The sequence below is a fragment of the Lepidochelys kempii genome, chromosome 12 (assembly GCF_965140265.1).
Source record: "Lepidochelys kempii isolate rLepKem1 chromosome 12, rLepKem1.hap2, whole genome shotgun sequence".
NCBI lineage: Eukaryota > Metazoa > Chordata > Testudines > Cheloniidae > Lepidochelys > Lepidochelys kempii.
In genome coordinates this window covers 17,435,043-17,461,993 of record NC_133267.1, presented here as the reverse complement: position 1 = coordinate 17,461,993, position 26,951 = coordinate 17,435,043, and the positions used below count along the sequence as shown (strand labels likewise).

At 38.9% G+C, this 26,951-nt stretch overlaps 1 long non-coding RNA gene across 4 annotated transcripts in view; it reads left to right on the top strand.

The window, feature by feature from the left end:
• Positions 1-26,951, top strand: part of LOC140896235 (uncharacterized) — a 382,955-nt gene that overhangs the window by 81,285 nt on the left and 274,719 nt on the right. For all 4 annotated transcript variants that reach the window (XR_012154477.1, XR_012154476.1, XR_012154475.1 and 1 more), the window contains exon 2: positions 9,483-9,526. This is a non-coding gene — a long non-coding RNA (uncharacterized lncRNA). The remainder of the gene's footprint in view (positions 1-9,482; positions 9,527-26,951) is intronic.

Below are 26,951 nucleotides of genomic sequence, written 5' to 3'. Positions count from 1 at the left end.
CAAGCAGCATCTAAACACCGCAGGAATCAACTTTTGATCTCTCTCCAATCATTTCATTGTGTGGTTACACATGTGCATGCAGTGTGGGGCCCTAAAAGCAATGGTCATTCAGTGTTAGCAACTCTTTAGAAAATCTGTAATCCCTGACACAGGAAGACTTTTCATTATCGTGTGTGCAAAGTGTGCATTTGTGTGTGTGATGTCAGTATGTAGAAGCAAAATCAGAACTAGTAAGAAACTAAAAACAAATAAACAAAGCCCTGATAGGTTGAATTATAGGGATTACTTAGGGATAATTGATATTTGGAATTTATACTATGTATGCAAATATTTATCTTGTTAAAAATGTGTGTACTCTATCACCAATGAATATATGTGAAGAACTTTTAAGTCCTCAGCTGGAAAACACTATACAAGCACTTTTGTTGTATTAATGTATAGAGGGATGATCCTCCCCTGTGGAACACTTGCAGAGTGGGACTCAGGAAGGAGCCTTTTCCCCTTCAGGAGTTTTCCCCATATTATTCTGTCAGGGGCGTGGTTCTCCCCTTTGGGGAAGAAGCAGAAGGTTTGACTCCCAGATCCCAATGATCCTGGGGATCTGCTGGAAGTATGTACAGGGAGACCCTGTGCACAAGCTTGTTGGGGTTCCCATGTTAAAGTTAATTCACCCATGGGATGCATTAACTTTTGGCTGGAGTTACTGTTGATGTGCTGGGGAAGAAGATACTTAGATCTTCCTGGCCCTGCTCCCAGACTCATTCTCCTCATTCCTGGATCCCCTACCTGGAGAGAGTCCTCCAAGGAGTTTGGAGCCAGAGGAAGGAATGATACCTTTAGGTGCGTGGAAATAGAGACTGCACGTACAGGATTTCCCCGATGCATAGCCTATGGAGGTAAACCCTCCCACCCTATTGTTAGAATATGCATGCTGAGTATATGCTTTTTGGGGAAAGGATGTCTTTATGTTGTGTTTGTACAGTGGCTAGCACAGTGGTATCCTGGCCCATTACTGGGGCACCTAAATGCTACCACAATACAAATAAATAATACCAGTCTGAGTATTTTGTATATTATTGATTTCAATGGAGTTATGCTGAGTTATATGAGCTGAGAATTTGTCTGTCTGATATTTTCTCAGGAGGAGAGGTGTAAATGCTGGTGTTATGACATCAAAAATCATGGTGACATTTTAAATGAAATTTGGATTTGTAATCACTGATCGATATTTCTAATATTATGCATAGCTCTCTTCAACTTTTAATACAGTGTAGGCTGGTTAAGGTGGACTCGACAATCAAAACCCCATTTCTCTGGCTGATGTGGTGTCTACTCAAGGTAAATAATGGCTGTTCCTAGAACTAGCATGGAGAAAGAAGGAAAAGAGCAGAGATGGGAGTTGGCGAACAAGCAGGGAATGTGTGGAAAGCTCCCCTGGATAGTAAACTGACTTTCTGTTCAGGTGATAGCACAAGACAGAAATTCCCAACGGTTTGGGCATAATAGTGTTTTGCTCAGGTTGCCCCATTATTTGAAAAATCCCAGGTACCTTCACAGGTTTGACTATTACAGGATACATAAAATGTACGTTCACTTCTTAGGCTTAGCCCCTATTCAGTGTGGGGCCATCTTTGTATATAACTTATTCTTGTGGAGTGGTTACTTTCCTAAGGCTTTGATTACAGTTAGGTATTGGGTGATTGGCATCCTCCAAAGCGTGTGTAATTCCAAGATCTTGGAGGAGCTCAGAAAGAGAATATCCACTACCCTTCTCTAATGTATCCAGGCTTTCTACTTCCCTGATGGTGCATTCACTAATAGTTGAATAGAGAGTGAGGGATCACCCATGAATTTACACTGGTGGGCTGCAGGGTAACCTCTCTAAAATGCTACATATTTGTATTTCTCAGAATCCAATCTTCAAAAGTAAGTTCTGTAAAGGTTTTAACACAATTATGGCTAAAACTTGCCAGGTACTGCTCTCTCTGTACATCTATCAGATACAGTTAATTGTATATTACTTTTCATAGTATTTTTTGCTCCTGTAATATACGACCTTGGAAATGCAAGAGATTACCAAAGTGCAGCCTCAGGCAGGAAAAAGATTGGTGTGTGCGTGCACATACACACCCCCTTCTACTGTTAACTTTCAGGATTCTGAGTTTGGAGGGTGATTTCTTTTCTAATATTGTCTTTTCTTTGTTGTAGCAAATGTGAGCAGACTAAATATTGAAAACTGTTAACTATACAGTGTGTGGTACTAACCAAACATATAGTGTGTTCTCAAGCACCCTCCATCTGTGGTTCCACGTATACTTCTCTTTAATTGTATTAATCTGTGAATTGTATGGAAAATATGAAATATTGATGTAGACTTGCCTAGTGATCAGGCTTTGATTAAGCTTTGTAGGCACAGCCCTGCTACTGGGGGTGGGGAGTGCAGAAGTGGGGAGGGAGCCACAGTTCCTCAGGGGAACTCTACAGTGTACTCTATCTTAGGGACATGTAATGCCTTGTGTAGCTCCTAGGTTGTGCAGAGCTTGTGTTCCTGGTACTATTTTCCTGCTGTATGAGGTGCATTTTACACTCTCTCTATGTGGCAGTGGGGGGCTATACAGAAAACATTATTATTGGGGGGCCCCTTTCTGGATATAAATGGTCCCTTCTGTGTATTGACTTATGGTGCATGATCTGGTCCCATGCTTTTAATTGTGTGTGTTCGTGTTTATCTCCAGGATGCACTGAGTGTAAAAAACTGCAGTGATCTTATTTCTGTGGATCAACGGCAAGTGCTCTGCAGACCACCGTGGTTCCAGACAGATCTGAGAATTGGCGCTCTGCAAAACCAGAAATCCTGCTGTTACCTCACAGCTTGTGAAATTCACCTTTCTCTGCATGAAGCCCCAACTAATCAGACTTTGTGCAGGGAATTCCATGAGAAGAGCTTGTAGTTCTCCTCCACGCCTACCTATGAGCTCGAGCTGAAATCGTAGCCTCTAGTCGACATTCTCTCTTTTCCATTCTCCATTTTATCACTCATTCTTTGCTAATAGTGTATTACAATTATATTTCTTCTGTCACACAAGAGTACCATACCACCATGCTATTTTAATATTTCACACAATCCTCCTTTGTGTTATATATATCTTTTCCCATCTTTAGAGCAGTTTCTCTGATAGATGTTTTCCTTTATTTGACATAGAGCACCAAGAAAATGTAATACTGTTGCACTTTTATATAAATTCTTTACTTAACTAATGGGACCAATCAAAGGCCAGCAATTGCAGACTGAAGCTATTGCATTGTCTAGGAAATATGAAAGATAGGGAACTGCATACTTTCAAATGTGCTGAAGTAGTTCTGTGGAGTTACTCACAGGTGGCTGGAATTAAATTGACTAAGTGGTTTCTCCAAGCACAGCACCTGTCATATCTTGTCTTCTTTTCATATCTTCAAAGATATGAAAGTCATAAAACCAAACCCAGGAAGGGTCAGAAGTCAGCAGCTTCTTTGATTGATGTTTTGTCATATTTTGGCTCATTACCTCACCAAGTATTTTCTCTACTAAATCTCAACATTTATGAACCTGTGCAAAATAAATATTATTAAAAAGTAGGCAAGAGGGTCAGAGAGGATCTAAACAAGATGCATGAATCAAGCCCTTATGCCTCCAGGATGCACTCAAAATAAAAGGTACAATAGAGATTACATTTACAATAATTGTTATATATTTCTTTGACCTTACAGTGGCTGGAAACATTGTTCAAGGAAATATTTTTTGCTGCTGTGTACAGAAGAATCTTTTTAATGAACACCATAGGGTTTACTGATGGCTCTTAATGAATAAGGAACTAGTGTCCTGCAGGTAAATTGCCACCTATCTTTAGAAATAAACCAATCAATGAAGGTGATGTATAGAATGATAGAGTTATATGCACTTCTCCAAATAAGAAAACAAATATATCAATGTCCTTAATGTTGTATATGAAGGACACTTCAGGAGCTGGCAAAAACTCAGTTGGACTCCTGTTTTAGATCCTAAGGATCAATAACAGCAGTTAAACTAAGATTTAGTGACTGCTATAAACAGTTGCAGCCTCAATATTCAAAGAAACGAAACATTGTCTCAACAAAAAACAAACAAAAAAAATCTCTGATGTTTGTTTCAATCTTTTGCCATTTATTTTCAAAAGACAATTTATGGCTTTCAAAAAAAAGAAAAGGAAAGAATAAAGAAATCTCTTATGGATGCTATTGTAACATCCTGTGTTAAATACTGTAAAAGATTAATTGATTTTAATAAGAACTTTAAACACCTGATAACATGCAATAGAAACCTGTTAAATTAATATGTTTGTGCAAACAAATTAAAACTCCTTAAATAGATCTATTCCCTTCTGAGGTAATTGCAGTGGGCTCTGCTGTTTTGTGGGATTTAGTGTTCTGTATCATGGATGTGGTGTCTGTGAAACCTATTCCTTTAAAAATATATAGCACCTGTCATCCTTAAAGAAACCAAAATGCTGCATAAGTGTATGTATAGGGATTACTTCATCCACCACTCAAATGCAGGAGAACAGGAACACAGGCCATGCATAGAGCCCAACAGTGAGAGGACTGAGACATTTTGTCAAAGCACACAAGGGCAAACCCCTTCTGTTATGAAAAGTGCCCTGGGCTCTTATATGTCTGTGTGTCATATTGAGCCATGAGTGTCTAAGTGGGGAGTTCTGCTTAGAAACTGACAGCATGATATGAGGTGTTGTAGTAGCCTTGTCTCACTCACCAACAGAAGTTTGTCCAATAAAAGATATTACCTCACCCATCTTATCTCTTTAGCATGATATGAATCCTTTGTTCATTAGATCTCACCTGAAAGCTCTGTCTCACCCCATGCAGTAATTTGTTTGGAACTTTAATTTATCTATCTGAGAAGGATGAATGACTGAATTAATCCTACTGGGACTTGAACCTGTGTTCCCACAGGGCTGTCAAGCGATTAAAAAAATTAATCGCAATTGCACGATTAATCGTGCTCTTAAACAAAAATAGAACACCATGTATTTATATATTTGTGGATGCTTTCTACATTTTCAAATATATTGATTTCAATTACAACACAGACTACAAAGTGTCCAGTGCTCACTTTATATTTATTTTTGAATGCAAATATTTTCACAGAAAAAAACCAAAGAAATTGAATTTTTCAATTCATCTAATACAAGTACTGTAGTACAATCTCTTTATCATGAAAGTTGAACTTAGAAATGTAGAATTATGTACAAAACCCCCTACATTCAAAAATAAAACAATGTAAAACTTTAGAGCCTACAAGTCCACTCAGTCCTACTTCAGCCAATCGCTCAGACAAACAAGTTTGTTCACAATTTACAGGAGATAATGTTGCCCGCTTCTTGTTTTCAAGAAAGTGAAAACAGGAGTTCACATGACACTGTTGTAACAGGCGTCACAAGATAGTTATTTGCCTGATGAGCTAAAGATTGTCCCTTCATGCTTCAACCACCATCCCAGAGGACATGCATCCATGCTGATGATGGGTTTTGCTCGATAACAATCCAAAGCAGAGCAGACCCCTAAGTATGTTCATTTTCATCATCTGAGTCAGATGCCACCAGCAGGTTGATTTTCTTCTTCTTCTTTTTTTTTTTGGTGGGTTGAGTTCTGTAGTTTCCTCATCAGAGTGTTGCTCTTGCAAGACTTCTGAAAGCATGCTCCACATCCCGTCCCAATCAGATTTTGGAAGGCACTTCAGATTCTTAAACCTTGGGTCAAGTGCTGTAGCTATTTTTAGAAATCTCACATTGGTATCTTCTTTGTGTTTTGTCAAATCTGCTGTGAAAGTGTTCTGAAAATGAACAACATGTGCTGGGTCATTGTCCAAGACTGCTACAGCATGAAATATATGGCAGAATGTGGGTAAAACAGAACAGGAGACATACAATTCTCCCCCAAGGAGTTCAGTCATAAATTTAATTAATGCAGTATTTTTTTAATGAGCATCATCAGCATGGAAGTATGTCCATGAAGGGGCATATGACTGTTTGGCACATAAATACCTTGCAACGCCGGCTACAAAAGTGCCATGTGAACGCCTGTTCTCACTTTCAGGTGACATTGTAAATAAGAAGCAGGCAGCAGTATCTCCCATAAATGTAAACAAACGTGTTTGTCTTAGCGATTGGTTAAACAAGAGGTAGGACTGAGTGGACTTGTAGGTGCTAAAGTTTTAAATTGTTTTGTTTTTGAGTGCACTTATGTAACAAAAAAAATCTACATTTGTAAGTTACACTTTCACAATAAGGAGATTGCACAATAGTACTTGTATTAGGTGAATTGAAAAATACAGTTTCTTTTGTTTATCATTTTTACAGTGCAAACAAATATTTGTAATAAAAATAATAATATAAAGTGAGCACGGTACACTTTGTATTCTGTGTTGTAATAGAAATCAATATATTTGAAAATGTAGAAAAACATCAAAAATATTTAATAAATTTCAGTTGGTAATCTATTGTGCAATTAATCATGATTAATTTTTTTAATTGTAATTAATTTTTTTGAGTTAATCATGTGAGTTAACTGCGACTAATCGACAGCCCTAGTTCCCACATATTTCAGATTTGACATTAGACCACTGTCTCCTCCCCTACAGTCTAGTCTTTCTATTATAAAATAAAATATTGTTTCCTTATGATTCTTAGATGTTTTCTTTTTTTCAATATTGCAATGCAGATGGCATTTCATGCATATGGGTAGCATATATAAGGGAAGAAACAAGTCTGAGGAAGGAAATTAAGGATTACTTTCTATGTGAGAAATATAACAGATTACAAATCCTCAAGTATTCTGACTCAAAGGAGTCAGGAGTAGAGTGAAAATATGATTTCATGTGTTTTAAATGTACATTTATTGTTCCTGTTGCTTCTAGCAAATTGCATTAGGCAATTTACAGTAGCTAACATAAAACCAAATTGTACAATAAATACTGAATTGAATATTTTATAGTGCTTTTCCCTTGAGTGTATGTCTCCAGTTTCTGAGCGTTGGGATTTTTTTAGCCTATTTAAAGAAGCCCTTTCTCAAGGCAACCCTCTAGCAGTGAACTAATGTAATATTAGTATTAGTGCCCTGTATCCGAAGTGTAAAGAAATAGTTTCTAACTCCCGTTTTTAAAAAAAAGTAATCACAGAGCTTAGGATGGGAGCTTGCTTTATTATCATTGTGCTTTTCTTTGCATTGATATAGTAGGCAACAAATATACATGGACATCTTATGAGAAGGTTGCACTTTTGCAGTTGGTTAGATGGAAGATAATTACATCAGAAACCTACAGTATTAGAATTAAGTTACGGGAAACTTACTGTTAGATGTTTCAGAGGGGTAGCTGTGTTAGTCTGTAACAGCAAAAAGAACGAGGAGTGCTTGTGGCACCTTAGAGACTAACACATTTATTTGGGCATAAGCTTTGGTGCCACAAGCACTCCTCGTTCTTTTTGTTAGATGTTATCTGAAAGCCGAACACTGTACTAGAGCTGGTAAAAAAAAAAAAAAATTCTGACAAAAAATGTGGTTTCATCAAATGAAATGTTTTAGAGAAAATGTTGGTTTTGACAGAATTCCTCAATTTTGAATGTTTGTTTCATTTCAATTTTCAAGAACAATTTTTTTAATAACTGGAATTTTTGTTTTTCCCCCCTTCCCTACTTGTCTGCCTCTGAATGCAACAGAGTGAATGATATCTAGGGATTTGTTTTTATTCTTTTTCAGTTTTCCTTTTTTTCAGTCTGCAACTTTTCAAAATGTCTCCTACTTTGGAAAAGTCAGAGTGGAAGAAGGAAAAAAAGAAACTCTGTAACCTTGTCACTCTGTAATTTTGCAAATGTTAGAGAAGTTATGAAAACTAAGAGTTGAAATAGGAAAAAAATAAAAGACAGGGGAGGGAGCCCTAGATATCATTCATTTCTTTGCACCCAAAAGGAAAAAAATGGGTGGGGGAAGAAACTTTAAAAAGATATTTGCAAAAAATATTTTAAAAAAATGATACTATTCCATTTTGAGCTCTTCAAAAGGGAAACAAATTCAAGATGGCAAATTGTTTTGTGAAATGTTTTTTGCATTTTTTTTTACCAGCTATCGATAGTATTGGCTCTCTGCTGTTGCTGCTAAGGATTCTCCAAGGCCCTGCTCCTGCTACCACTGAAATCAATAGCAAAACTCCCACTGACGCCAGTGGTGCAAGATCAAGCTCTAAGGGCCAGGTTTTCAGCTGGGGTAAACTGGCAGAACTCCATTGTCTCCAAGCGAAGGATTGGCCTTAAATATTTTTATAACCTGAAGTACCCCAAGCAGCTTCACTATACAACAGACCGTACTTCTGGGTCATAATCAACTGGTCAGCTTTTCTCAAAAAACAGTGTCATTTCTGGACCGGCTGTTTTTTAGATTATGATTTCTTGGAATGGTTTCCATATGATAACTATACCATTTTGTAGTGTAAGTGAAGAGCAAAAACTTTAACACATCCTCTAGGTTTGTAGATACCTGCATTTTTCTTGTCCCTGTTTGGTCCATATCTAGAATTAAGTCACCATGCATGTGGTTTCATTCTCTGGACATTTAAGTATTTTCAGTAGATATTCATAACTTGTTATGAAGTTCACTCAGTAATATTTCTGTGATTATCAAATATCTGTGTCTGAATAAATTATATTCACTTGGCCGTATGATCGGATAGGATATCTGTCCAACAATATAAGCTATTTTGTAACCTGGGGGAGGCAACAGCAAAGATATTATTTGAAAAAGAAGGATGTTCAACCAAAATACTGCATGAAAAAGCTTTTCTGGGTCTATAACAGCAGGGCATAGAAAGGCAGAAAGTCTTAAATAACAGGTTGGTTATGTTTTTACAGAAAATAATTTTGGATTTTTCCCATAGTAACTCAATTTTCTGAACACTGTTTTCATGGGGAAGAAATTGCATTTTTGCTGTATTCCCAGAGTGAGCACCTGTTATTGTTCCATTGTATTTATCATCTCTTTAATCTCTGTGCATTTTTCCTTGTGCCTATATACTAAAGATGAACCCTCTCAGTCTGGTAACGTTCCGCTATTTCAATTCAGGTGAAAAAATATAAAATACATTAATCCAGATATATAAAAGGCTGTGGTAATGAAAAGAATTATACAGAGATAACTGTGGGTACATACTTGGATGTTTCCTTTCATTACAGGTGAACGTTTTGCTTTACAATAACATGGCAATGTAATCTCATTTATATGCTACCTGTTTGTTTTTCGTAAGTAGGCATAAAGTATATTTCTATTTCTTTGGTCAAATTCTGCTCTCAGTTAAATCCATGTAGTCTCATTGAAATCAATGGAGTAGCATGGGTGAAAATTAGAGGAAAATTTGGTCCGTGTCAGTGATTCAAATTTATCTTCTCATTGTTCATTCTTAGGTCCACAGCACGTTTTAAAGCCTGATCCTGGAGACCGTAGTCACGTGAGTAGCATTACTTGCATGAGTAGAGTAATCAGTTTGATAGCATCATTTGTGAGAGTTAGGTTTGCACAATGAGGCCTGAAGTTCAACCCTGATATGATGAGACTAAGTAAGCAATTTTAGAAAGATAATATCAGCCAATTGATTAATCAGTAAGTACAACAAAACATAGGATATATAAATGTCTAACTTTCCAAACATATCTAAGGATTATAGGATCAGAATTAGTGATGAACAGTCCTTGAAAGCTTTGTATATTCTGTATGGGAAAATATTCAAAAGTTTAGCTGTTTATTTCATGTTTATCAAAATCTATTTAGGTTGGCTCTTCAGTTAGTAGGTAGTGAGTATAGCATGGATACACTAACCATTTGTTAACTAGGATAGATTTGAGTGGAGTGGAGTTTGGAGGTTAAACTCTTATGAGATTGTAGTTTTGACAAAGCTTGAAATACAATGAAAAATACAATAAAAGTACACTTCTAATCTTAAAACCATCAGGAAGTGCGTAGACCCATGGGGATTAAAGTGACTTGAATTTTTTAGTTTGGGTTTTGAATGAAGTTATAAAAATTAGATTCTATTTTATCCAAATTTGTTTTCCTATCACTAATGAGACTATGTGATAGATAGCACTTCTGAGTGTAGTTGGTGTATAATTTGATATGTTGATCACTTTAGATACACAGTTTCATATCAGTAGGAAACTCTTTTAGATCTGCTGTGGATGGAATTGCCAAACTATTTTCTTAGAATTATGTAGATTATTGCTGGCATTTCTGAGAAAACTGTTGTAGACTATGCATTTATTAACATTTCTAAACGTGTGCATGTTATACTGTATGCATCTACACATAAAATCAATATTATTTATTTAAGCTTTTTAACATGATTGACAAACTGATTATTCTTTCTGCCTTGAAGTGCCTTCAAGTGTATAATATTAGCCACTGACTCACACTTGCTAGTTTTGATTTAAACATGTACCTTCTTGATTCTCTTCCCTCAAGGCAGCAGCATATAGATTATATTTTCTATCAAATCAATACTTTTTTTTTATAATTGAGGCACAGGTGAAATGTATAGTAGGTTTCTAAACATGAGTATGTATATTATAAAAAAAGCCAAGGAATGTTTAACTATTCTGATGAATACAACTATAAAGTACACACATTTTAAATCTCTTAGCAGAATTATGTTTTCCTAAACCACAATGTGGAATTGCATATAGAGTGATGATGAAAAATGCAACAGAAAACTGGAAGTTCTTTTGAGCTGAAAAGCTCCTTAAATTCTCAAATGTAATAGATTAAAAAGTAAATATTCTGATTTATTTTAACCCTGGTACTGCATAGAAATGGTGGTGATGGAATTCCTTGCTGCTGTGAAAATCAGATCAAAATGTTGTGATGATTTTAAAAATTGACAAATTGAGAAAAACTTTATTTAATTTTTTGAAGGGATGGATCTGACAGTAATGTCGGTTATATACACCAGAAAAATCAATGAAATAACTTTTACCTTCTTTTTGGTCCCTTGCCATAAACATGTGTAATAAGTCAACTTGACTGGCTGAGCAAACAGTGATCCTACCAGCCCCCTGTCTGTCTTTCAATTCCCTAACCTTACGGGCAAGAGCCAAAGAACAGCCAGTTTATTTATATTTGCTCTCTGCAATCTCCTTTACTTTTAGACTGGCTTTTTTTTCCCCATAAAAATATAAATGATAGCTTTTACAGAATGCCCTTTTTGCACAGCAGTTCCTGAATTCCTCTTGGCTAGGCACAGTGTATAGTAAAATAGTGCCTTTGGCATCTCACCTTCTGATCACTGCTAATACCTATCCAATAGGGTTGACAAGCAGAGTATACTTAAACTGCCATAGGCTATGACTGAGTCCTTTATACACGTTTAAAATTGTGCTTAGAAGTAGAGAAAGGAAACTGTGCCTTTTATTTTGGTGTCACAAAACAGTCCCATCAGGTAAGCAGGTGGGAGGTCAGATCTCTGCTAGCAAGTGTTGAGTTTGGTAAGTCAGTGGCATTTGTAGGATATCTGGTTTCTTTATTGCAAAAGGCTATCATTTAAATCTTAATCTGAAACTGGAATGTTTCAGAGTAGCAACCGTGTTAGTCTGTGACCACAAAAAGAAAAGGAGTACTTGTGGCACCTAGTCTCTAAGGTGCCACAAGTACTCCTTTTCTTTTTGTTGAAACTGGAATGGAATTCGTGGATAAAAGCTATTCTTCCAATCCTTATTCCAAGAAGGTCCCTAGTAAATGATTACATTACACCCTGGTTAGCTTGTGTTTCTTGCCCTACAATATATTTTTGTTTTGTTTTGCTGTCTTCTGTGAATAACTCCGTAGTTTATCTTACTAATTGACAGCTTTCAAGCATCACTGGATAGCGTGAGAACTCACCTGGGGAGTGAGAAATGAACTATTAAAACATTAAAATAAGGAAACATTTTGGGTACTTTCTATCATTATATCTTTGAAATTTGGAAGTTTATTTGCAGTGAAACACAGCAAGTTAGAATACTGTAGATAATCTCTAATTTTAAAATGGTAAAGAAAACAATCAGTATTTTGGGCTAGATTGTACATTTAGGCACGGCCTTGTGAAAGGGCTTGTGCATAAATTGCAGCAGCTCCGGTGTAGCTTTACATAAGAATGGCATACATACTGGGTCAGACCAATGATCCATCTAGCCCGGTATCCTGTCTTCCAACAGTGGCCAGTGCTTCAGAGGGAATGAACAGAACAGAGCAATTTTTGAGTGATCCTCCCCCAGTTTGAGTCATCCAATCCCAGCTTCTGGCAGTTGGAGGTTTAGGGACACTCAGAACATGAGGTTGTATCCCTAACCATCTTGGCTAAAGTAGTCATTGGTGGACCTATCCTCCATGAACTTATCTAATTCTTATTTGAACCCAGTTATACTTTTGGCTTTCACAACATCCCCGGTCAATGATTTCCTCAGGCTGACTGTTGTTTTGTGAAACAGTGTACTTCCTTTTGCTTGTTTTAAATCTGCTGCCTATTAATTTCATCAGATGACCCCTGGTCCTTGTGTTATGTGAAAAAATTCTCTTTCTCCCCACCATGCATGATTTTACAGATCTCTATCATATCCCCCGTGAGTCGTCTCTTTTCCAAGCTGAACAGCCCCAGTTTTTTTAATCTCTCTTCTTACGGAAGCTTTTCCATCCCCCTGATCAATTTTGTTCCCTTCTCTGTACTTTTTTCCAATTCTAAATTATCTTTTTTGAGATGGGAGAACCCAGAACTTCATGCAGTATTCAAGTGTGGTCATACATGGATTTATGTATTGGCATTATGATATTTTTTGTTTTATTATCTGTTCCTTTCCAAATGGCTCCTAACGTTCTGTTAGCTTTTTTGACTACTGCTGCACACTGAGCAGATGTTTTCAGAGAACTATCCACAATGACTCCACAATTTCTTTCTTGAGTGGTAACAGCTGATTTAGACCCCATCATTTTGTATGTATAGTTGGGATTATGTTTTCCAGTGTGTATTATTTTGCATTCATCAACACTGAATTTCATCTGCCATTTTATTGCTCAGCCATGCAGTTTGAGATCCCCTTGTAACTCTTCACAGTCAATTTGGATTAAACTATCTTGAGTAATTGTTTCCTCTGCAAATTTTGCCACCTCACTGTTCCCTTTTCCAGATCATTTATGATTATGTTGAACAGCACTGCTCGCAGTACAGATCCTTGGCCCCAGTATTTACCTCTCTCCATTTATTCTTATAATTTGTTCCTGTTTTTTAACCAATTACTGATCCTTGAGTCAGCTTTGGATTTATCCATCTTGAGTAATTTTGTATAGTCTGCAAAATTTGCCACCTCACTGTTCACACTCTTTTCCAAATCATTTATAAAAATTTGTGAACAGCACTGGTCCCAGTACAGATCCTTGAAGGACCTTTGATATTTATCTCTCTCCATTGTGAGAACTGACTATATAATCCTACCTTTTGTTTCTTACCTTTTATACAGTTACTGATCTATGAGAGGACCTTCCCTCTTATCCCATGACTGCTTAGTTTGCTTAAGAGCGTTTGGTGAGTGATCTTGTCAAAGACTTTTTGAACATCCAGATACATTAGATCGACTGGATCACTCTTCTCCTCATGCTTGTTGACTCCCTCAAAGAACTCTAATAGAGTAGTGAATCATGATTTCTCTTTACAAAAGTCACGTTGGCTCTTCCCCAACATATCATGTTCATCTATGTGTCTATGTGATGGAGTGTACTCCAGGCCCTTTGAGGCCCCCTGCTGGAGGCCTCATGGTCCTACCATACTCTGCCCCAGAAAAGGAGCACTGAAAGTGGGTCCTCCAGGCTTGCCTAGAGAGGCTGTAGGGAAGCAGCCAATCAGAGTGCAGCAGATTCAGTTAAATAGACTTGCAGGGCCTGAGCAGATCAGTTCATGGCAGAAACCAGAGGAGCAAGGAAAAAGTGCTCCTTGCTGGTTGCTGGATCATAAGGGATGTCAAGGTTCCTCCCCCACTCTGAACTCTAGGGTACAGATGTGGGGACCTGCATGAAAAACCTCCTAAGCTTATCTTTACCAGCTTAGGTCAAAACTTCCCCAAGGTACAAAACATTCCACCCTTTGTCCTTGGATTGGCCGCTACCACCACCAAACTAATACTGGTTACTGGGGAAGAGCTGTTTGGACATGTCTTTCCCCCCAAATACTTCCCAAAACCTTGCACCCTACTTCCTGGACAAGGTTTGGTAAAAAGCCTCACCAATTTGCCTAGGTGACTACAGACCCAGACCCTTGGATCTTAAGAACAATGAACAATCCTCCCAACACTTGCACCCCCCCCTTTCCTGGGAAATGTTGGATAAAAAGCCTCACCAATTTGCATAGGTGACCACAGACCCAAACCCTTGGATCTGAGAACAATGAAAAAGCATTCAGTTTTCTTACAAGAAGACTTTTAATAAAAATAGAAGTAAATAGAAATAAAGAAATCCCCCCTGTAAAATCAGGATGGTAGATACCTTACAGGGTAATTAGATTCAAAACATAGAGAACCCCTCTAGGCAAAACCTTAAGTTACAAAAAAGATACACAGACAGAAATAGTTATTCTATTCAGCACAGTTCTTTTCTCAGCCATTTAAAGAAATCATAATCTAACACGTACCTAGCTAGATTACTTACTAAAAGTTCTAAAACTCCATTCCTGGTCTATCCCCGGCAGAAACCAGCATATAGACAGACACACAGACCCTTTGTTTCTCTCCCTCCTCCCAGCTTTTGAAAGTATCTTGTCTCCTCATTGGTCACTTTGGTCAGGTGCCAGCGAGGTTACCTTTAGCTTCTTAACCCTTTACAGGTGAGAGGAGCTTTCCCCTGGCCAGGAGGGATTTCAAAGGGGTTTACCCTTCCCTTTATATTTATGACAAGGGAGAACCAGAAGGCGGGTTCTGATAATAATGTCATGCCATGAGGGAGAACTTCAGCCCTGAGGTAAGCGTGAAGAGGAAGTGGCCCAGGGAATAGCAGCAGCAACAAAAACAGAGTGAAAGAAAACAGCACGTGGCTGCTATTTGTAGGGTCCCTGAATCGGGACCTGGAGTAGTGGGCGGGCTCTGGTCACTCCAGCCATCCCTGGGGAAATGGCCTAAACCAGAAGAAGGGGGTAAGACTCAGTACTAAAAGCCTGAGAAAGGGGCAAGATTTTAAACAGGTCAGTGAGAACCGCTGAGGACAAAGTCTCCATGGACGAAGCGGGGTAGACATGGACTTAAAGCTAGCCCAAAAGGGGCTGTGAACTGAGCCCAGAGACAGGACTGCAGACATTATCAAGGGCACAGGGACAGGCCCTGTTGGACCTTTTACCCTGAAAGGGGTTTGTTCATTCATGCCTTTGACTGTGTGACTTAGCCAGAGGGCTGAGCCACTGAAGATTTACCTGTTGAGGTTAACAGCCGACAGGGTGTGCTGGGAGCAGAGAGAGAGAGCGTCAGAGAGAGTGCAAGTTCACACCCTTTGACAAGAGGTGAGTGCACCCCAACACAGTCTGATAATTCTGTCCATTACTATAGTTTCAACTACTTGGTGGGTACTGAAGTTAGGCTTACTGGCCTGTAATTGCTAGGATTGCCTCTGGAGCTTTTTGTAAAAATCAGTGATACATTAGCCACCCTCCACTCAGCTGGTATAGAGGTGTATTTAAGTGATAGGTTACATACCACAGTTAATAGTTCTGCAATTTCATATATGAGTTCCTTCAAAACTCTTGGGTGAACACCAGCTAGTCCTGGGGACTCATTATAGTTTAATTTATCAATTTTTTTCCCAAAATCTCCTCTCAGTCTGGGACAATTCCTAAGATTTGTCACCTAAAAATAATGGCTCACATGTGGGGATCTCCCCCAAATCCTCTGCAGTGAAGACTGATGGAAAGAATTGATTTAGCTTCTCCACAGTGGGCTTGATCTTCCTTGAGCACTCCTGTAGCACCTTGATCATCTAGTGGCCCCATGGACTGTTTGGCAGACTTCCTGCTTCTCAAGTACTTAAAAAAACATTGCTGTTAGTTTTTGTGTCCTTGGCTCTGCAAATTCTTTCTTGGCCTGCCTTATTATACTTTCTCACTTGGCTCGCCAAACTTTATGCTTCCTTGTATTTTTCTCACTGGTATTTGACTTTCAGTTCTTAATGAATGCCTTTTTGCCTCAGACTGCCTCTTTTACTCTGCTGGTTAGCCCCATTGGCTTTTTTTTTTTTGTGGTCCCCTTGCTGTTTTTTGATATATATTTAATTTGCTCCTCTGTTATGGTGTTTTTAAATAGTTTTCATGAATTTTCAGGCATTTGGCTCTAGTAATTGTTCCTTTCAATTTCTGTTTAACTAGTTACCTTTTTGGGTAGTTTCCCTTTTTGAAATGAAATGCTACTGTGGTGGGTTTCTTTGGCATTTATTTCCCATACAAGGATGTTACATTTAATTACATTATGGTCACTATTATTGAGTGGTTCAGCTATATTAACCTCTTGGACCATCTCCTGTGCTCCATTTAGGAGTAAATCAATAATTGCCTCTCCCCTTCTGGGTTCCAGAGCAAGCTGCTCCAAGAAGCAATTATTTATTATGTCTCAAAATGTTATCTTTGTGTCCCTTCCTAAGGTGATATATACCCAGTCAATATGAGCATAGCTGAAATCCCCCATTATTATTGTGTTTTCTGCCTTTGTAGCCTCGCTAATCTTCCTCAGCATTTCGCAGCCACTGTTGGCATCCTGGTTAGGTGGTCCGTAATATATTCCTACTGCTATACTCTTATTCTTCAAGCATGGAAATTCTATCCATAGAGATTCTATGGTATTATTTGAGTCATTTAAGATTTTTAAAAAGAAAAGGAGTACTTGTGGCACCTTAGAGACTAACCAATTTATTTGAGCATAAGCTTTCGTGAGCTTTATTTGATTCTATGCTTTCTTTTATATATTGTGCCACGCCCCTGAGCAGCATGATTTATTCTGTTCTTCCTATGTATTTTGTACCCTGGTATTACTGTGTCCCATTGATTATCCTCATTCCGCCAAGTTTCCGTGATGCCTATTATATGAATATCCTCATTTAATGCCAGGCACTCTAGTTCACCCATCTTATTATTTAGACTTTCAGCATTTGTATATAAGCACTTGTACATTTTGTCAAGATTCAGTAGCTTGCTTTCATCGGCTATATTTAAATGTGACTCTTTTAATCTAAATCTTTGGCTCCTCAAACGAAGGATTAGTGAGAGAGAAGACTGTTGACTTTAAAGTAATGCAGTGCCTTTGTAAATTGATTATATAAATAAATTCAAGCAATATTTTCCAACACACTAGAGATTGATCATAAAAATAATGAAGGGGTGGCATCACTGTTCATACCATTGCCCTCTGATGCCTTACTTTAAAAGATTTCATGCGGCAGAGATGTGCAGTCTATGTGAGTGAAATATCCAATATTTCTGAATTATCTGTCAACATTAAAAATTATAGGCTGCCTCTATTTGTGGATATCAGGGAAGGATCTACTTCCTCTGGGTAGCTGCAAAGATAAAATAAAGTGGCATTTTTGGAAAGTGATGACAAAAAGATGTGCTATCATTTATGTCCAATTACATTGTTACAATGATAAGATAATTTAACAAAACAAAATGCTGTGTAGTAAATTGCAAGTGTCGGACAAAAGGGTGTACGTTTGGGGGTGCAATTATGGCAGGCCATTAACATTTTTGCCTTAAATATTTTCTTTTTCCCAAAGGTGCAATGAATTGAATACTCTGGGCCAATGCAGGTTCTAGCTATCATTTAAGTCTATTTTGAGGGCTCAAGTGGTGCTTAGACCCAGTGCTTGAACCTCTTCATAGGGGATAAATTTTCACCCACTGTGGTTGTTTTGTACCCTTTATCATTATTGTGCCTGGCAAACTGTAGTTTGGGTCTAGCTAGTCAGACAAATGAACAGGTTGGTAACTACTCTTACACTGGTTTATCCATGTGCCACGTGACTGAATCTTTTGTCAATAAGAAAAGGAGGACTTGTGGCACCTTAGAGACTAACCAATTTATTAGAGCATAAGCTTTCGTGAGCTACAGCTCACTTCTTCAGATCTGAAGAAGTGAGCTGTAGCTCACGAAAGCTTATGCTCTAATAAATTGGTTAGTCTCTAAGGTGCCACAAGTCCTCCTTTTCTTTTTGCGAATACAGACTAACACGGCTGTTACTCTGAAACCTGTCTTTTGTCAATGTTATCTGGGTCAGATTATCCAGATCCATTGGTGTGATGGGGTAGAAAAAGAAAGATGAGGAGTATCCATTTTTATGTTAAGACTTGACTGGTCTAGTTCATGAGGGGAAAAGGAGGGTGAAAAGGTTGTTACTTTCTTCTTAGTAACTTTTTCCAGTGATCAATATCTGAACTTTGCTGATGTCCTTTATGGCTTGAATTTATTCTTTTGCCATGTGAATCAAATGAAGCTGCCAATACTCATTCTTCTCTGTCAGACATTTTACTTATTCTGCAGTCTATGGAAATTTCCAAAACTGTTTTCTGTCATTATTTATGAATCAGTATCTTTTTCTTTTACAAATTGGCTAGGAGGTTTATCAGAAGGACACACATGCTGCACAGTTTACTATCCTGCTACCTCTGCCCAATAACAAAATCTGTAACCCTGGAAAAACTGGGATTATAATTTGTAATCCCTTTACCTAGCTCTTCTGTTTGTTACCAGATATAATATGTTCAGCTTTTGTGTAGTTTCTAAGGATTGATAATATTGGATACACAGAGTGACTTGCAAAGAAATAGAAATGCCTAGTGTAGGATGTTATATGTTGAAGAGATGGAGCATCTAGGACCTGTTACAAGGTCCAGAGAAGTCAGTGGAGAATTTCCCATTGACTTCAATGGGTTTTGGAACAGGCCTTTTGTTGGGGCCAGTAAGGAGGGTCAAAATTTTCAAAAGCAATTCTGATTTTGGGTGTCCAACCTGAAACCTACTGGGCTCATCATTTGCAGCTTCTATTGACTTCAGCTAGCGTTGTTAGGTGCTAAGAATGTATGTAAATCAGGCCCAAGGTGGCTCATACTGTGCTAGAGCCACCTAGTAATACATGGCTCCTGGAGGTACAGTGCTGCTGGGAAACATGCTGCCAAAGGCAGAGCTTGTAGGGACTGTGAGGTGCTCTGATACTACAATTAATGAAAGCTTTAGATAGAAGTATACAAGATACTATTAGTCTCAGTTAATATTTTCTTAATAATCTTCAGTTGTTTGATATGATAACTATCCTAATGAATTGTGTGGATTTTAAAAGGGATTTATTGTATGTGAAATATACATACCATTTGATAATTTACACTCTATCAAGGATTAACTGTGAGGTACATACTGTATCTCATACATAGCTGAATGTTAGAGGTGTATTCATTTAGGTTTAACAGTCGGTGTTAATAATTACAAAGTAAGCACCTTTTAAAACATTAATTAAATGAGTATCAAAGATGCAATTCAAAATGTTACCAAGTCTCTTGAGCAATAACTAAATTGTACACTAGAGACATAATATTCAATACACAGTTATGTAACATTATAAAGTTATTTTTTCCTTTTTCACATTGAATACTACTGCTCTTATTTTGCCACTGATCTATTTCAGCCAGGGTTCCAAGGAGAGTCACTATTCAGAGTGTTCCAAAGACAATGACTTTTCTTTTGGGGACAGGACACCCAAGTAAAATACAAATCTCTCATTAAAGGTGACTGGCAAAAAGAAAAGAAATTGGACTTGACCTTTCTTGCTTCTGTATGATGTATGAAGAAGGCTAGAAAGGTGTCCCTAGGTATCTCTGCCCCATCTGTCCATCCTGCTGCTTTATGGCAGACTCAACCCATGCCATCACTCTGCCAGTGATGTCAGTCTTGATCCCCCATTTGTCTGTCTTTCCCATAAGAACTGTCAGTGCTTTCCCCAAGGCATTCTTTAAGCTTAGGGAAAAGCTCACAGTCAAAATTTGTGTAGCCCTCACCTTGTCCCCTCAAGTCCCTCTTACAATGCACCTCTGCTGTAATTCATGCAGAAAACTATCATTTAATAATGGCTAGGCAATGTGTGAGTTGCAATCACTGATGTTGATTAGCTACCAATTGTGCACACAGCTTGGCTACGATACAGCATCCTATCACGTTTTGTCACTCTTTCCCCATCCCTGTCTGCCTGTTTGTCTTGTCCACCTGTTATGTCTTATTTTTTAGACTGTAAGTTCTTTGAGCCAAGGACTATGATTTACTATATGCTTAGCCCAATGAACTCCTAGCTTTGCTGAGGTTTCTAGGTACCAGTATGAGGTCAATGTTTAATAATAATTAGTAATAGGACTTTTTCTGAGTGTTTTTTACATTAGCAATTCAGGTCTTGTCTCTCCTGGAAGACCGTGTAGTGGCTGGAGAACTAATGATACAATGACAGCACATGAGACTGAAAGCTGAGTAACAGCTCAGAGGGGAAAAGGAAACAAAATACACTTAAGAATTAAATAAAAACCCACTTTGCAGGTTACTTTTAATACTCACAAACATTAAATACTACTGCAGCAAAGGAATACAGGGAGAAAGTAGGCATTAATTAATTAAGCATGTCCTTGGAAGATGATTCCATCTCCACCTTAAAAAAGCAACAGTTGATCCAGGACACAGCAGCCTGTCTGCTTAGGAACAGAGACAGCCAAGAGTCCACCATCCGCATGCTCTGCTTTCTGTATTGGTTCCTCATTAAATGCTGGGTCACGTTCAAGGTTCAGTCCTTATTTTCCACATAGCTGAGGAGCCACTTCACTCTGCCTCATCATCGGGTCCCATGACAGCTACATTCTGCTGAAACAATGGAATAGTCAACCTCAAGGGTTGAACTGGTGCATGCAGGAGACAGAGCCCTCTCAGTGACTAGTCTGCAAATCAAAAATTAACTCCAAGAAGAGAGATAGGACCCTGAACCTCAGCACTTTTAGGGCAAAAGGCAAACTCCACTTCTTTGACTTTCTCTTCCCATGGTAACGTGTAACAAATCCGGACTGGAAGTTAGAGAGACAGATACTTCATAATTTTGGAAGGCATCCAAATACCACTGTGATTGGGACATTTAAGAGCCTAGATAGATATCTCTCCCCCTCGGGGTACGTCTACACTGCAACTGGGAGGTGTGATTATACCATGTGCATATGTGTCTGAGCTAGCTTTGATTTAAGCTAGCTGGCTTAAAATGGCCGTACAGCCATGGCAACACAGACAGGGACATCTGGGACTCTGCGAATGTGCTTGAGTGGCTAGCCTCTGCCACTGCCTGATCTGTCATGGCTCCACTGCTATTTTTAGACCTAGTTTGGGCATCCCTCTGAGTGTGGTAATCACACTTCCCAGTTGCAGTGTAGACATACTCTGTGTGTATGTATATATAAAAATGTGTAAATATAGAAAATACTTACTACATTGGACCAATGCAGGACCTCAGCCCTCTCTCATATGAGAAGTCCTGTTGGCTTCAATGGAATTACTCCCTTGAATAAGGGCTGCATGACTGGGCCCTTGCTATTATAATTATTGGAATAAGTAATACAAAACATAGAGCAGCACATTTGACTGAATTGAGTTTCAAGTATAAATATAAGTAACCCTTTTAAAAAAAAACATGGAGGTTGCCTGTCGCTGTATACTATATACTGTTCTTAATAGCTCAGATGGAAACATTGTTTAAAAAAACTCTTAACTAAACCTCTGATTATTGTTTTCAAAAATACCTTCTGCGTTCCTCTCCAGCTAAACTATTGACATGACATCTCAGATCTTCCCTAGGGCTTCTCATTGTCTGAACAAATGCATGCTGTTGAAGGCAGAAGTGACCCAACTGAGCGCTTACCTGCTACCAGAAGTAGCAAAACAGCTCATTGGGCTAGCAAATATTTTTCTTGGTTTTTAGAATATAGTGGGCTTACAGCTAAACCTCTGCCTTTCCACACAGAAAAGGTACAGCTAATTAGTGTGGAAGCAGCAGCTTCCTTTCCATACCAGCCACTTTAATTTTATTTCTTATTAGACTCTTACATTTCTTTTTCAGATGATTCCCCTGTACATTCTCTTAAATTACTGACAAAGAAGTCTTTGTATTCTGTACTGGCATTTTCACTTGAATGTCTTCTTTTCCTGTCACATGCTGTGGCTTCATCAGTATGGTTCCATAGTTTCCACATGTTAGAAATTTTGAGTTCAGGGCAGTCATAGCTGCTTACACCAGATCTGGAAATGCAGTATATCTATTTCTTTTAAATGAGATTCCCCCTTTGACTCTGTTACCTGCACATCAGAAATTTTCTTCTCGAAGCATTCAGATATAATCACAGACAGCACTGCGAAACTTGTACATAGCTCACTTTATTTTGGGTGACATATTAGGAAATGATCCAGCACTCAGAAAAATGTATCCATGAGGCCAAATTCAGAGAGATACAACTCATTGACTTGCACCCAATTGAATCAGCCTGCCCTGCCCTACAGGGTTTATCCATTACTGAGTTTATCCATGTGAGTCGTTTACATTTGGATTGTTTTAGAAAGGTGCCAGATTTCGGACCATAGAGGCTGGAGTCCTCTAAGACAGGACAGGTACTGTACAGCACTGGCAGCAGCAGTCCAAGCTTCCACAACATTGGTTCACCAATGTGCCTTAAGTTTTTCTGGGGAGGCGTTAGCAGAGACCATCTCTGATGGTGAAAGGGAGAGAGCTTGTCGAATTTTTAGCTACTTTTTCAGATGTGCTGCCAATAAAAATAAATGCCGTGTTTATAAAGTGGTTCTATTGTTTCTTAAAGCTGAGTAACCTTGGGAAACTTCAGTTAGCTGACAAGCTTTATGTATAACTTTTTCTATGAAGGCTTAATGACCTCTACATCTGCAATCATTTGAATTTCTACTAGGCTCAATGCTTTATTTTTTGAGGGTCACTCTCACTCATTGAAAAGCAGTGAACTTGCAAGCTCTGAGGAACAAACATGCACGCATGCAGGTTATTTTTGCTCTGATTGTTTAAACGCAAAAAGCACCAGCTCAATCCTGCAATGTCAGGTCAGATTTTAAAAACGCACTACTATTCAAGTGAAGTTTCATGCTAATTATATAGCATGGGAAGTTAACAATCACTTGTGTAGACATCAGTGTGTTACACTGACAAAAAGCAACATTTCTGTAGGTTCTTTATACTGTGATTTACGTATTGTGTGATGTCCACACCAGCAGGTCAGTAAAATTAAGATGTGTGTCTAGAGATTAATTCATTGCAACATAGCTGTTGTGTTCACTCAGTAAAATCAATCATAACTTTCCCTATACCCTAGCTCCTATTGTAGACATAGCTGAAGAGTTCTAGTCTGCACGGAAATTGATTCCTTCTGTGATAGTTCTCATTTGCAAAATGGAGATATGTACCTGTTTCAATTAGGTGCTAACAAGTACTTAATAATCTTATTAATAATTCTAATGCTTTAGAAGTCACTTTCTCTTATACCGAACCATGTGTGCAACTGGTATTTATCTCTCTAAACTAAACAGCTATAAAAAGTGTGCCACTAAAAGCTATACCTTTGTAGCATAAAGGGTTCTCTACTCCAGAAGGAGAATTACACTCACTGAAGTCAATAGGAATTTTGTCATAGAACTTAGTGGGAGCAGGGTCGGGATATACAGTATAAAATTTATTCTGAAATTTTAGAAGGCAGGCACACTCCATATTCCATCCCAGCTCATGTGAATTATCTGAAACCAAATCATTCCTTTTGCTGAGCCACTGGATGGGCAGCAAGTACCAACACTTTCAGAGCTTAGACTCACGCTGGAAAGTGTGAAATGTGATTCCCCCCCCCCCAGACACAAAGAGCACCTCAAATGTAGTCATAATGACTTTTATTTGAGATTAAAAAAACAAACAATGAACAACAAAAGTGTAATCTCAATGAGAGCATTTACCGTGTATGCCTCCTTTGTAACAACCTGCACTGAACAGAATACAAAATGGCTCTGCCTTAGAGATTTAAAGGTGCAGCATGCAGAAAAGACACATATAATATTTACATAGCTAAACACACTACATGCATGAAAACAGGGCCTTACTGCTTCTGTTTTTATTGTTGCTGCTTCAGCACCTGGGGAAGGTAAAAGACAAGGACTTTCAACCCAGTTAGGAGATTAAGGAATATTGAATGCATGGTTTTCATCCCTGAGTTGCCATAGTATCTGGTTTCCTTGGTTACCAGTGTCCAAGGAAGGGACATTGGGGAAGCTGGGGTTTTGATGTATATTTTTTAAAGAGAAAGAAACACATAATGGGGGGTGGGGAGGGGCAGAGGAAGGGAGTGGTGGGTCAGAGAAGATCTTGTTTTTGTGAGAATACAGAATGTGAGAATACTGCTGGAGGACAACAGTTGGGAACAGATTTTCTTTGAAGATGGAATTTATGGATTTTACTTCAGTGCTGAGAACTAAAACAGTTAAAGGAAAAAGGATTGTGTTAGAGAAACAACAAATCTAATAAGAACTAGGAAAGTTAGAAATGTGGAGTTGTCTTTGTAAATGGCTGGAGATAAAGCATTAGGGTGGTGTCAATACTAATGATAAAAGAATGGTCTGGGGAAGCATTTTTTTTGCAGGTGTATAGGTGTTGGGCTCAAGTGTACCTCTAACAGGAGCTGGATGATGACTGGCAGTAGCTCCTGAGGCAAGGTGGGTTTAGAGGGTTGGGGGTTCTGCTGAGAGGGGAGACTCAGCGTGTGGGGGTACTGCTGGGGCAGAACCCCGAGGTAAGGGGCACTGGGGTCTAGGAGGACCCCTGGGGCCTGAAGCAGGCAAGGCCCTGGCCAGTAGAGGGCGCTCAGACTGCTGGGCGAGCTAATTCCCAACCATCCAGCAGGAGTTGCCGCATTAATGAGACTTTGACCCTGTTACACACGGTCTTACAAGAGGAGACTTAAGGAGCTTGGCTTTTTAGCTTGACAAAATGAAAACTGAGAAGGGAGATATGATTGTTCTTTATAAATACATCAGAGGAACAAACACCAGGAAGGGAGAGAAGTTATTTAAGATACAGGCCAATGTTGCCACAGGAACAAATAATATAAACAGGCCACTAACAAGTTCAGGCTTGAAATGAGATGAAGGTTCTGGAACAGCCGTCCAAGGGGAGCAGTGGGAGCAAAAAACGTAACTTGTTTCAAGACTGAGCATGATAAGTTTCTGGAGGGGATGGTATGATAAAATTACCTACAATGGCCATTAGCCCATCCATGACTGCTATTAGCAGATGTCTCCACTGGTCGGAGATGGAACACTACACAGGGAGGGCTCTGAGTTACTCAGTGAATTCTTTCCCAGATGTTTCACTATGCCAATGTGCTCAGGGTCTAACTGATCACCATACTTGAGGTTGGGAGGGAATTTTCCTCCAGGTTATATTGGCAGAGACTGGGGTTTGGGTTTTTTTTGAGGGGTTGTTGGTTTTTTTTGGCCTCCCTTTGCAGCATGGGGCATGGGTCAATTGCTGGTTCGAACTACAGTAAATGGTTGATGCTATGTAACTTAAGTCTTTAAATCAAGATTTGAGGACTTCAGGAAGTCAGCCAGAGGTTATGACCTATTGCAGGAGTGGGTGGGTAAGGTTCTGTGGCCTGTGATCTGCAGGAGGTCAGACTAGATGATTGTGATGGTCTCTTCCGGCCTTAAAGTCATGAAAAAAAAAGTCTCTGCTCCAGAGAGTTTACAATTCTGTTTCTTGCTGGCTAGCACCACTAGCCAGGAGCAGTCCTTACACTGCCCTGAGCACAGGGGCTGTGAATGTGACTGGTTCCCATGTTGGATCCTCAAGGGGAGGAGGCTTCTTTTGCACCTCCACACACTCACAAAGGCTAGCTGTACTGTAAGTGGAGAATTGGGTTGGGGAGTGTGCCAGCTCGTGCCAGAGCCCCAGGCCAATTCACTTGTGTATTAGTATAGATCACCGTGATTGTTAAATTTATTTGTATTTGGTGTTTATTTGGTGGGATGTTGCTTGCAATGTTTTCATTTACCTGTATCCTGTTATAATGTAGTAGCAAACATTTACATTGTGTATACCCCTGTAATTAAATAACCCCTCAAAGGAGAAAGAAGCCTTGTGAAATGCAAGTGAAGAACTTCAACAGAAAAATGCTAATTTCGAAGCAAGTGGTCATTGTGTGTGACGATTGGAGGTCCAAGACTCAGAATGCATTCCTCACTCTCCATCATCAAAGGAAAAGCCCACAGGGGTAGTGACCTTGTCAGCTTCTTTTCTGTGAGAAGAAGCTATAAGTATGGATTCAGGGAAAGATACCGCATCTCTTGACTCTTTGGACTGTTACAGGGAAGTGTACCAGATGCAAAGCAGAGATCCCCAGAAACAGGCTTGGTACCCTGAAAAAACTTTTGGAAAACTGGCAGTTTTTTACATCACTGCCACCATTTGGAATAACAAACTGTGACTCATCTGTGCGTATATTTTACCTGTTTTAACCTCTCGATGACTCTCACTTCCTTTTCTTAGCTAATAAATCTTTAGTTAGTTTACTATAGAATTGGCTACCAGTGTTGTATTTGGTGTAAGACCCCAGATCAATTGGTACTCTGGGTAAGGGACTCATCTCTTGGGACTGGGAGCAACCTGATGTTGTGTGATTTTTGGTTTAAGTGACCTTGTATCAAAAGTTCAATTTGTCTGGGTGGCAAGATAGAGTCACAGACAGTCTCCAGTCTATGGGAAGACTGGTATAGTGATCCAGGAGTTCACATTTCATTATTGGTGTTGTGAAACCTAAT